General features: G+C 39.0%; 1 protein-coding gene across 7 annotated transcripts in view; it reads left to right on the forward strand.

The window, feature by feature from the left end:
- The window catches only part of NUMB (NUMB endocytic adaptor protein), a 147248-nt gene that overhangs the window by 114996 nt on the left and 18919 nt on the right, over nt 1–13333 (forward strand). The gene's annotated exons all lie outside the window — the stretch shown is intronic.

Here is a 13333-nt window from a genome sequence, read left to right on the forward strand (position 1 = left end):
GAAGAAAATTTTCATGTATGCCAACCACATCTAGTACCAGACCTGTAGCCATGATCATGCATTATATTCCCTCCTAAGTGTTCGTGCTCCAAACCCTGTATCTTCTGTAGATTTGCATTATGCCCATTCTTATTCCAGCAATGTCACCTCCTCTCTCCTTCATAATGGACTATTCTTTTCTCTAATGGATTTACGCTAGCATAAAAGTAACCCATATGTTAATTTTTAAGTCTGCATCTTGATGTCTTAAGTTCTGGCTCTCCCTTCTCCTTTGAACACATTTAATGAGGATTCTACAAAATTTCATCAAGATTCTTCTTGTCATATCTTCTATGTTACTATTCCAGTGGTCCTGTGTCCTTAAACTCTCAGGCAGCATCCGACATGACATATTCTTTCACCAAACCTTGAAACACTTTTTGTTTGGAGTTCAGGGATCAAATTTGTAATTTTCCCTTGTGTTGCAGCCTGCTCTCAATCTGTGGACTCTTCTTGGCCAATACCTCTCCCTTAAAGATCTCATCCAGTGTCAGGAATTCAGATACCACCTCTGTGCTGCAGATACTGAGATTTTTATTTCTAGACATTTCTTCTGAATTTCATAATAATATTATGTCTGAGGCAGAATAGCATAGGAGTTGGGCACACCTTCTGAGTGACCACATTTCTTGCATTTAATCCTCATGCAGCCATTTACTAGCTTTGTAACCTTAGGAAAGATTCTCAACAATTCACTATTTCATCTCTAAAATGAGTGTAACATGGATACCAACCATGATTATTGTGAAGATTCAGAAAAATATAGAAAATAGCCTATTGAAGTGGGTACTAGATATCATCATTAATAACATTTCTACTTTGGTATGTAGTAGACATCTTACATTAACATCACAAATTCCTAATTCTTATTTCTGAAACTACTCTCTTCTAGTCTTTCTATCAGTATATAGGGCAGTATTCTGCAGAATTCCAGCAGAATTTAGAAATTCTATATATGATCCAGATCCCTTTTATTTCTCTTATACTCTATTTCCAGTCCAAGCCATTTTCTGCTCTCCTGATTGCAACAATCTGCTGCTCCCCTTGCTCTCATTGTTATTTCCTCTACTATTTCTTCTCCAGATACTGATTCAAATGATCTTTTTAATACAGAGATTTGATTCGTGTTTTTCACTGCCACAGGTCCTTCAGAAGTTTCCTCATCTACACCATTTTGAGCATTACAAAGCATTTGGACCATTGTATATAAATTCCTTCTGTCCCTTTTCCTCTGCTAGCTTCCTCTTCTTATGTTCCTGAGCTCTACCCTCACTAGCCTCCTTGTTATTCCTTAAACATTTCAGATATGCTTTCACCTCAGGGCCTTTGCATTTAGTATAATGCATGTACACAGATACAGGCATGACTCACTTCTTCGTCTCTTTCCAACCTTTGCTCAGAAGATCCATTCTCATTGAGTGCCTCACTGAGATTCCTGTTTCAAATTTCAAATAATAAGCCTCCTTCGTGCATGCACACTCATTATTTTCATTGCCAACTTAATTATTATATGATAAAGCATACATTTTGCTTACTTGTTCATCTTTTCCTCTGTAGGATTTAAGGCCTCTAAGAACAGAGATCATCATCTTTTGTGCTCTGACAAATCTTCAATGCATAGACTGATATGTGTCCATATTAGCTCCTCAAAAATACTTTTATATAGGGCCAGGACGATAGTATAGTGGGTAGGGAGCTTGCCTTGTACACGGCCAACCAGGGATCCCTGGCATCCTACATGGCCCCCTGAGCCCCCAGAGCCAGAAGGCCTGAGCACCACTGGCCCAAAAGCAAAACACGACCTTCATTTAATGACTGAAAAAGTGAGTTATAGATCTTCTGTCAAATTTACCTTGTAGTGGGAGAAGTCATACAAATCAAAATATAGTTACCAAACTGTACAATAGTAATAGTATACTACTGGAGCAGGGAAGAAGTTGTGAAGAAGGTTTCTAGGACTTAACACTGAAGTCTGAGACCTAAAACTCAGTGCCAGCCAAAGTAAGAGGAGAAAGTTATTTTAGACTGAAGGAATAGACAAGGCCATTGAGATGAGAGGAAACACTCATTCATTCATTCGTCATGGGGCAATTCAGGACGTAAATGATATCCACGTTGTATCACCATGAAATCATTCACTGTGAGGAGTATGATGTATTTAGTATTGCATGGGTTGGATTTGAGATGTCTGATTTTCATTTCTACACATACTATAAACAAATGAATTATGGGACTAATATTAGAATATATCTCCTGCATTTCTTCATTTCCTCAGTTAAAAGTGATTTGGAAAACTGGAAGAGCAGAATTACCTCCAAAATTCTCTTTCTTTTATGGTTCATAGCACATCACACATATTTCTTTTTCCCTGAAAGCCTTTAAAGACTTCTCTCACATGGGAATGTGCAGGACATAGTGAATCTTCTTAGTGTCCCAGATTAAAACTTACTCTATTTTTAATGAAGGAATACCATTCTCAAGTCCTGCAAAAAAAATTGCATTTTCAGGGCTGGAGTGACAATCATTAAAAGTTACTATACCTTTAATGGAAAAATACCCATTTTCAAATTGCCTTTGCACCACTTGGCTTGCACATGGCCAGCCCAGGTTCGATCCGTGGCATCCCAGTATAGTCCCTGAGTCCTCCAGGCATGATCCCTGAGTGTAGAGCTAGGAGTAAGCCCTGAGCACTGCCAGATGTGGCCCAAAAGAACAGAAAGATTGACTTTTCCTTCACTTCTTTGTTCTTTGAATTATATCATCAAATTATAAGCTTTAAGGCCATATATATGGCCTTAAAAATTATATATATATACATGTATGTGTGTATTTATGTATATATATTTTTAAAGAAAAGTTGAGTTTTCTGTAGAAGAAAATTTTTTAATTTTTATTTTTTATTAATTCGCCATGAGATACAGTAGCAAAAATTTCATGTGTGAACTTCTATCATCTGGTCATCCAACACCCATCCCTTCACCAGTGCACATTTTCTACCACCAAAATCCCCGGTATCCCCCACCCCCCCATTACATACCTCCCCCTGCTTGTGTGGCAGACAATTTGCAAGGTATTCTTTCTCTACTTTAGTTACCTTTGATATTTCGAGACCAGTCCTACCTCCCCTCATGTCTGCTGAAAATACAATTGCTAGACAATGTGTTTTGTATTGCTTGTTATGGATATCATGGCTGCACGCTTTAGGAATTCTAAGATTTTGATAATTAGGGTCTGAAGAAATTGCTGCTGCAGGTTGCTCATGTCTGACATTCCTGTGTGTGTCTCTGGATCGTGGCCATGTGGGAGCTGGTGCTTCTTGCTAGCTTCTAGAATATGGCGACTGCTGGAGCTCTTAGAGGGCAGGCAGTGGGACGGCGCCTGCCCCCATCTGGAGCGGCCCAGCGGAGGAGGCCTATTGCAAAGTCCCAGGCCATCTCTGCCGCAAGTTGCTCAGGTCTGAGAGTTCTGTGTGTGTCTCTATAGAAGAAATTTCTTGTTCATGTATCATAAGGCACACCAAATCCTGGTAGCCTGTTAATATATCTATCATTATTACTCTGTAATGACTGGATTATTTTTGTGGGGGACAGAATGACTGACCTGCAATTCTTAAACTCTGGGTACCCTTGAAGACCTCTTTGGTTTGTAACAGAAAGAACTTTGCTTAATAGAATGACACATCACTCTCAGAAAGTGACTTTCTCTGCCATTCCTGTCCAGATTGACTGTTGCTTCTTAACATTTCTAGCCGTGCCAAATTATGCTTTCGTTTGTCTTTATAGCATTTCTGTTTTGGCTTACATTAGAACATCTGCTTAACTTGTTTGCACATGCCTAGCAGTTTGCCTTTCTGCCAAACACCACTTCTGTTTTTGTTAATTAATTGCATGCTCTTATCCCATTGGTGATCTTGGAAATTGTAGAATCTAGATTTGAGATCTAGATCTTTTAGTTTAAACCTGTAGATACTGGGCCAAAGAGATGTTCAGAGGTTAAGGCACTTGTCTTACCTGCAGCAGACCTGTTTGAATCCCAGCACCACATATGGTCCCCAAAAACATTATTAGGGGTCACTCTTAAGCACCACTGGGTGTAGCCCAAACCCACCCCCCAATAAAATAAAATAATAGATAGGATATAAACACATTTATAAAGAAAGTGGGGGGGGGAAACTAAAGGAGAAAAATATAATTGTAAGCATGCCTCATTTTAATATGATTAGTTAATTTTTCAAAAAGATTGAATTAATGGTCACTTTCTGGGGATAATAAGTATATCAAAGGTTGGCAAGCTATGTAGCCCACTGTTTTTGTAAATTTAAGTTTTATTGGGACTGAGTCATGCCCATTTATGTATTTTTTCTAGTCATGTTTCTGCTATAGTAATAGAATTGAGTAATTGTGATAGAAACTTTTGGTTGTAAAACAACGTGTTAACTTATTTTCTTTCACAAAACGTTTTCCAGTCCCTGATTTAAATGCATTCAATCACATTTTGTCCAGATAGAAATCTGATGTACTTGCCCAGATAGAATCTATCTCATGTACTTTCTGAGATTAAAAACCAGTATGTAAAATGAAAAAGCACCTATAAGAATCTTATCAGTATACTAGGAATATTATTTACATATGATAGCACAGCAGGTGGGGCATTTGCCTTGCATGCAGCCAAACTGGGTTCAGTTCTTCCGCCCCTCTTGGAGAGCCCAACAAGCTACCGAGAGCATCTCGCCCGCACGGCAGAGCCTGGCAAGCTACCTGTGGCGTATTCGATATGCCAGAAACAGTAACAACAAGTCTCACAGTGGAGACGCTACCAGTGTCTGCTCGAGCAAATCGATGAGCAACGGGATGACAGTTGACAGACAGTTTTTTAAAATGTGGTTTCTAACCAGAAATAGAATTCAGCTAGGAGTGTTCTTGCCTTGCATACAGCTGACCTGGGTTCAATCTGCAGCACCTTTATTGTCCCCTGAGTCCTGCCAGGAGTGACCCCTGAGTGCAGAACCAGGATTAAGCTCTGTGCAGCACCAAGTGTGGCCCAAAAGCCCCCCCCCCCCAAAAAAAAGTTTTTTTATATCTACTAAAAATATAGTAATAATAATCTGGAGATAGGTGGCTAGCAATTCTTTATTGTTAATTAGTTATTTCAACTTTTTTAAAAACTGAACAGCTCTTATATGTAAGGGAAAGTAATCTTAGAATCTAGATTTAGAATTTACTATTTCTGGAGTTGGAGGATAGTACAGTTAGCAGAGCACTTGCTTCCTTTCATGTTGCTGACCTGGGTTCAACTCCCAGCACCCTATATGGTTCCCTACACCTTACCAGGAGTGATCTTTAGTGCAAAGTCAGGAGTAAACCCTGAACACAGCGGGATGCACAACCCCCCATCCTTGAAAATAGTTACTATTTTCGTTACTCTTGCAGCTGTTTTTGTTTTATTATTAGTTCCATGTTGAGATACCTGTGTGTTTCTTTTACTTACAGGACATGTTTCCTGATTTTATAATTTGTAACAAACTTAGTATTTGCTATCATTTTTCATTCTAAAATATAATTTATTAAGGTAAAATTAGTTTACGAGAGTGTTGGGACCAGAGAGATAGTACAGCGGGTCATTTGCCTGGCATGCAGCTGACACAGTTTTAATCCCAGTCCCTGGTACCCCATACATTTCCCAAACCCGCCAGCCATGATTCCTGAGCACAGAGCCAGAAATAAGCCCTGAGCATGCCAGTTGTTTCAAAAAAAAAAAAAAAGAATGTAAGATATATATGTATATGAATATGTATTTATACATACATAAACATGTATGTATATAAATGTCAAGATTTTCATATGCATGGGGGTGCAATGTTACCATACCACAGAACAATAACCTTCCACCACATAGCCTATAAGACTCTTATTTACCACCCTGCTCCCTTAGGTAGCCGCAGTTCTGTTCTCATTATCTGTGGTTTGATTTTGTTTTCTGTCCCCTTGTTTTGGTTCTTTTATGCACCTGTATGGCCATCTATATCTGTCTTTTTTCATTCTGACTTATTTTGCCTACCTGTTCTCATTTTCTCCCTATTCCAGGCCTGTTTAGTTTGCTTAGAAATAAGCAAACAAAAAAAATTAAGGCAAATGCTAATTTTAATAGATATTTAGAATAGAGTTCATCTTTCATTTTCCAGTTAACTTGATCTTTCAGCTTAAATTTCACTGACTTAAATTCGAAGTTATTGAAGTTCTTTATAGGCCAGACCCATTTTCTTCCCAAAGAATAAGCAGTTTTTTCTTTGTTGTAAAACTGATTTTCATACACTGACTCTGTTTGGTTTGATTCTATCTATAAAGTTGAAATTATTAAAATAGAAAATGTTGGGGCTGGAGAGAGTATAGCAGGTAGGGTACTTTCCTTCCATGCAGCCAACCTGGGTTTGACCCTTGGCGTCCCATATGGTCCCTGAGCCCACCAGAAGTGATTCCTGAGCACTGCAAGGTATGGCCAAAAAACAAAGTAAAATAGGGGCCAGAGCAGTGGGTAGGACATTAGCTTTGCACATGGCCAACATGGATTCAATCCCCAACACCCCATATGGTCCCCCAGCACCACCAGGAATGATTCCTGAGTGCAGAGCCAGGAGTAACCCCTGAGCATTGCTGGGTATGACTCAGAAAGAAAAAAAGAAAAACAAAAGTAAAATAGAAAATGTTGGCAAAATGATGATAAACTGTCTTATATCCATGCTACAAACTGGGCTTAGAAGTTACTTAAAAGTTGCTACCACATTTTTTATTAATTTCTGAAGTATTACTAGTCTTGTTTTAAAAGGGTTTTAGTGCCACTAAGATATGTGTAAATTTTACATTTCAGATTTTTTCTTTGAGTTTATATATACATACATATAACATGTATCTTTTAGTTAAATACATTTCAATTTATCTGGTAAGGTACTGAGTTGAGTAGAAAATTTTAGGGAAAATAAAAGCTAAAACTCTACTTTCTAAAAAGTGTTCATACTCCATTTAGTTTAACTGAATGACCTAAGATATACAAAAATAACATTGCTACAGAGAATATTTAAGAAGGTAAGGGGCATGTTGGACTTACTTTTCAGCTTCATGCACCTTGAATGTTAATTGCCTGGTACTTGATCAGAGTAACTGTAATGTGTCAAACAGCTATGATATTTGAGAGCCAGCACCCAACTTATGAACAAATACAAGAAGAAATCATGTTAACTAAAAACATTAGTTTTTAAGGAGGTATCCTGGGGAGTAGGAAGCTAACTGGAGATATTGGTAGAGGGATGGTGTTGAAAATTGCGTGCTTGAAACCCAACTATGAATAACTTTATAAATCATGGTACCTCAAAACAAATTTTTAAAAAATTTTTAAATCATATTAACTGTTTTCTTCCTCTGTTTGGATCCCTGGCACTACAATCAATCAATTCATAGGCCGTAAATTACGACAAATACAATGTCTCTCTGATACACTGACATAACATCATAAAAATTGTAAAACACACCTCAAAAAAAACAGGTATATTTTCATAAAAGTACAATCCACCAAGGAAGTGTTTTATTTACCTGACTCAGTGAGAAGACTGAGAAAACAGTCTATTAAAATGGCCTTTTGGGTACATAGATAGTGGTTTAAGTAGTAGCACACATACTGGGCATGTGTGTGTCCCTGAACTTGATCCCTGGTACTACGTGGCCCTGAATGCTTCAAGGTGTGGCCCTTATAATGCCCTTTTATTTGTCTTAAGCCTTCCTACCTTGAAGAGTTTCGTTTTGCCTCAGATGTTGAAGTCTGTGGCTGACAGAGAGCGAGCTGACTGATGATGTGGCTTGGTGATAAAGTACATGTTTTATATGTAGGATACCTGGATTGGATCCCTGGCACTGCAGTCAATCAATAAAAAGGGAGCCAGAGAGAGAGAGGGAGTACAAGGGTTAAGGCACTTGTCTTAAATTAAGCAGCTAATCCCTGTTCAACGTTGGCATCACATGGTGTCCCCCCCTCCCACAGAACCCAGAGTAGACCCAAGGCAACAGCCAGGTGTGGCCCCAAGTCCTCCCAAAAATAAAACTAAAAATTTGAATTTTTAGTATAGGATTTTCAGGGCTGTCAGTCTTCTATGTCATTAGTTCATTTTCTCCTGTAACCTATAGCAGATATTTAGCAAATTTATTTCTTCCAAAGATTTCTTAAACTGAACTGGAAAGAGTACAGGAGTTAAGGCACTTTTGCATGCAGCAGACCCCAGTTCCAGTTGGCACATATGGACCCTAAGCATAACCAGGCTTAGTATCGAGCAGTGACTCAAAATTCCAACTAAATAAGTAGTTTATTGAATAAATAATATATATATATATATATATATTTTTTTTGCTTTTTGGGTCACACCTGGCGATGCACAAGGGTCACTCCTGGCTCTGCACTCAGGAATTACCCCTGGCGGTGCTCAGGGGACCATATGGGATGCTGGGAATCGAACCCGGGTCGGCCGCGTGCAAGGCAAACGCCCTACCCACTGTGCTATCACTCCAGCCCCCAAATAAATAATATATTAAACTTTTGATCTGTGCCAGATACTGATCTAAGTTTTAAATAGCAAACCATGTATATGGAAAAAAACCTTCCCCTCAAGGTTTCACGAAAAAAATTAATGCTACATAAATGTTGATTAGATATAGGCAGTTCTGTAGATGATGGGGTGACTCTCATCTTAGTTTGCCAGAAACAGTCTCTGTGTCTGGGTTGTGGTAGCCATCTCTCATTTTCAAATGGGATCCCAGTTTGGGCAGTAAATTCTATGCCCATCCTAGTTCAAAATTTCTTATATAATTTATTCAGTTAATTCTAACAATTCCTTGAGTTTGAGAGATTACTAGCCTCTTAATATAGGTATGGAAATTAATGCATAGAGAAGTTAAGTAATTTTCCCTGGGTGATACGAGTAAGTAGCAGAACCAGAATGCAAGTTCAGACAGACCTGGTTCCAAAGTTGAGTCACTGTGCTATGCTACTCCTGTACTGCTGTTCTGATCGTCAGTACTTACTCTGCTTGTTTCCCTACCCTTCCAAGCAAAGTAAATAGATAATTTCATTTCTTTCACAGATGAATTTATGGTTCTCCAAAATGAAATCCCTCAGCTACCACTCCTTATAAGCTTATTTTAATTTCTGCCTGGCTTCATGTCATCCCTCCATTTCAAAGGAGGGATGTCCCTCTCCCTGTCTGAAAATTCTGTTTTAGCCTCATCCCATTCCACTTCATGGAAGATTTTGTTCTCTGAATTTCTCTCTTTCTTGATCTTCCTCTCTTTCCACAGACTTTCTGTTCAACATTAAAAGCCTATTATTGTGTGGACACACTTTCAAGAAACTTTACTCTTGGGAGTAGATTTTAAAAGTTTTCTAAATAATTAAGGCTGGGTGCCAGAGTGATAGTATAGGGCAAAGGTATTTGCCAGGAATGATCCAGAGTATAGAACCAGGAGTAAGCCCTGAACATTGTCAGGCATGGACCAAACACACACACACATGCACACGCACACACACACACACCACATACACACACACACACACACACACGGCTGTGGAGAAAGTCCAAAAGGGTTTTGCATGCTGGAGTCATGAATTCCATTCCTAACACCATTTGGTTCACTTGGTTCCGATGCCAGGAGCAACTCTTGAACACGATATCAAAAGTAGCCCACCCACCCCACCCCACCAGAAGTGCTGCCAGATGTGACCCAAAATCAAACAACATTTTTAAACAAGAATATAGTAATAAATGACTGCCAGTAGTTTATTGTCTAAATTTATCCTTAACTTCCAGGAAAATACCTGTATTTCATATTCTTTACTGATGAAAAATATAATCTGAGAGTTATGTAACTGCTTTTAGCTTATGAATTGTGACATTGAAACTTATGTATGTCTTACTCCAAAGTCCATTATGTTTCTAATATATCAAACTTGTTTATCATAGATTTATTGATCCTCTATTTCCCATTGCCCTGTAGCTCCTGTGTTTTAGAAAAAAAAATTTTTTTTTGCTTTTGCTTTTGGAGCTAAACCTGGATGGGCTCAGGGCTTTCTATAGTTCTGGCTCTGTGCTCAGGGATTGTACTTGCAATTCTCTGAGGATCCCGTGCCGGGGATCAAAATGGGTCAGCATGTGCAAGTGCCCGTTGTGCTACCTATCTGGACCCTAGAAAATCTTTTTAAAAGAGAGTATGGCAGGAGGATAGGGGTGAAGGTAGGGCTGAAGATATTGCAGGTAAGGCACTTGCCTGAGGCACTCAGGCAGAAGCACATGACTAACCTGGATTCTATCCCCAGCATTCCATATGGCCTCTTGGCCTGCCAGGAGTGATTCCTGAGTGCCAAGCCAGGAGTAACCCCTGAGCACTGCCAGATGTGGCCCTAAAACCAAATATATATACATATAATATACACATATACATACATACATTTGGTTTTAATCTTATACACATACATATATGGATGTATATGTATATGATTGAGAATTGAAGACCAGAGTAATAGTAAAGTGGGTAGGGTGCTTGCCTTGTGCGTGACTAACCTGAGTTCAGTTCCCAGCAGTGCATATCATCCCCCAAGCCTTCCAGGAATGATTCCTGAGTGCAGAGCCAGGAATAAGCCCTGAGCACTGCCAGATTTAGTCTCCTCATAAGAGTATTTGTATTTAATAATGCATGCTTCTTAATTTTTATTTACTTCTCAACCCATTCTAGTCTACTTTCACCTCTATTATTCAGGGTCCTGTTAACAAATAGACTACTATGATTGATTTATGTGGTTGTAGGGCTTACTAGTAGACTGGAAACTCAGGCAGAATTTCTTCTGGACGAAAACTCCAGGAGAAACAGATTTCCACTAGCTTCCATCAAATGATTGGATTAGATCCACTGTCTTATTATAGGTGATCTCCTTTATAGAAAGTTAATTGATTTTAAATGTTATTCTTACCCACAAAGAGCTTCACAGCAACATCTAGACTAGTATTTGAATAAGCAGCTGAGCAGCCATAGGCTAGCTGATTTGAAATATGAAATTAATCATCATGTTCTCTCTCACTCTGCCTTCATTTTTATTACTAAATCTAAATAGATGGGGCTGGAGTGATAGTATAGCATGTAGGGTGTTTCGAGCCAGGCTTGGTCCCCAGGATCCCATATGGTCCCCCAAGCACAGCCAAGAGTAATATCTGAGTGCAGAACCTGAGCATCGCCAGTTGTGACCCAAGAAACCTAATAATTAATTGATCAATCCAAATGGACACTTCACATTTTTCTTTACTTGACCATTTTACAGCGTTTGGTATCTTACTTGTTTCAGTTTTCTCTTGCCAGAGACCTTAGACATTGGGCATTTCATAACCCTAGTTCTTCCTCATTCTGACTCACTGGCTATTTTTCCTCTTATTTCTAGGACTTATACAACTTCATGTCTTAAATCTAAAATTCCATTGTAGACTTTTCTACCAATCCTGAGACCTATATATCCCATTATTATCCACTTCGGTGCTGCATAAACATCTCAAACTTTGCTTGTCTAAAATTGAAATTTTATTCTTCCCTTTTCAAACTTGATTTGCAGCTCTTCCACCCTCATCTGTTCCGCCAGTAATAGAAATCAGGAACCAGAGAGAAATACAGAACTTCTCCCTTACGTTTACCTTTTAAGACTTTCTCATATCCATTCTTATCTCAACCAAGAGAACTCAATCAACCTTCACTTTGCCTCCCTTGTGATCTTATAGTCTTTCTGCCTCTTCATAGTCTCTTTTCAAACCCTCAACCATACTGTTGGTCTGTCTAATGGTTTTTAAATTCGTGTAGTAGTTCCTAGTTGTCCATTTCATAGCAGGTATACAAGTCCTTCTTGCTAAACCTTTCCCACTTTTGGTCTTCCACCGCGCCTTGTTGCAACCAGACTTTTAGGCCATAACAAAATATTTTTAGAGTCATGCTTGCTATATTGTTGAGTTTTTTGTCCTCTACTTTCCTTCTGCTGCCATGCCCGCTACTTTCATTACTTTGCCTCACTATCCACCTCGATGCCTCTAGGAAAATTATTTTGTACCCTGTTTCATCTTCTCCTCGGAATAACTAAGTTCACAAAATGTATCTGACCATGCCTTCTTTCTAACATTAGTAGCACTGTAGCACTGTCATCCGTTGTTCATCGATTTGCTCGAGCAGGCACCAGTAACATATCCATTGTGAGACTTGTTACTGTTTTTGGCATATCGTATATGCCATGGGTAGCTTGCCAGGCTCTGCCGTGTGGGCGGAATACTCTCGGTAGCTTGTCAGGCTGTCCGAGAGGGACGGAGGCGGAGGAATTGAACCCAGGTCGGCCGCGTGCAAGACAAACACCCTACCCACTGTGTTATTGTTCTAACATTTGTAGACATTTCAATTCTACTATGGCCCTTACTGTGTATTATTTTTTACCTGTCACCTTTCAATGCGTTATGAACTCCTAGAGCTACCCGTGGCGTACTCGATATGCCAAAAACAGTAACAACAACGGTCCTCATTCCCCTGACCCTGAAAGAGCCCCCAATATGCCATTGGGCTATACTAGTATGCAACAGGGACGAATGGAGACATTACTGGCACCCGCTCAAGCAAATCAGTGAACAAGATGACAGTGATACAGTGGCAGGTCTCAACTATGTGCCACTGGTGGAGATGATTGGTGCAGAGTGGATTTCATACAATTTGTCTAAATAAAGCCATGCATTCCATGCAGGGGAGTGCTGGGCTTCTGGACAACAGAGAGAATGGTAGACATTTCTTTATCCTCCTCTGTCCCTTTTAAAGGCTGCTGCTGTTATTTTTAGTACCAACTTTTTTTTTTATCTTTTTAATGATGACATGTTCTGATACCTGTTCTCAGCCTTCACTATGCTTTTGTTTTATTTTGCTTGATCTTTGGATAATTCTTTTTTTGTAAAGGAAACTGTTATTGTTACAAACTCCCCCGACCCATTTTCAGTCCATCACAAGATAAAATCAAACATCAGCTTATTCTTACATGATTCTGCTTTCCAAAAGAAACCTTCTGTTTTTCAGTGAAAGGAATACATGTTGCAATTATTATTTTTCAATAATTTTTAATCCCCCTGTGTCCCCAAAATGTCTCTCTGCATTTAATGTCAAATTAAAGATTAAACCAGTTTTGTGTTAATTCTTAAAGAATAATGATTAATGTTTTCATAATAGAAGGATGAAGGAATGAAAAGATAGTTCAC

The sequence above is a fragment of the Sorex araneus genome, chromosome 3 (genome assembly GCF_027595985.1).
Source record: "Sorex araneus isolate mSorAra2 chromosome 3, mSorAra2.pri, whole genome shotgun sequence".
Classification (NCBI taxonomy): domain Eukaryota; kingdom Metazoa; phylum Chordata; class Mammalia; order Eulipotyphla; family Soricidae; genus Sorex; species Sorex araneus.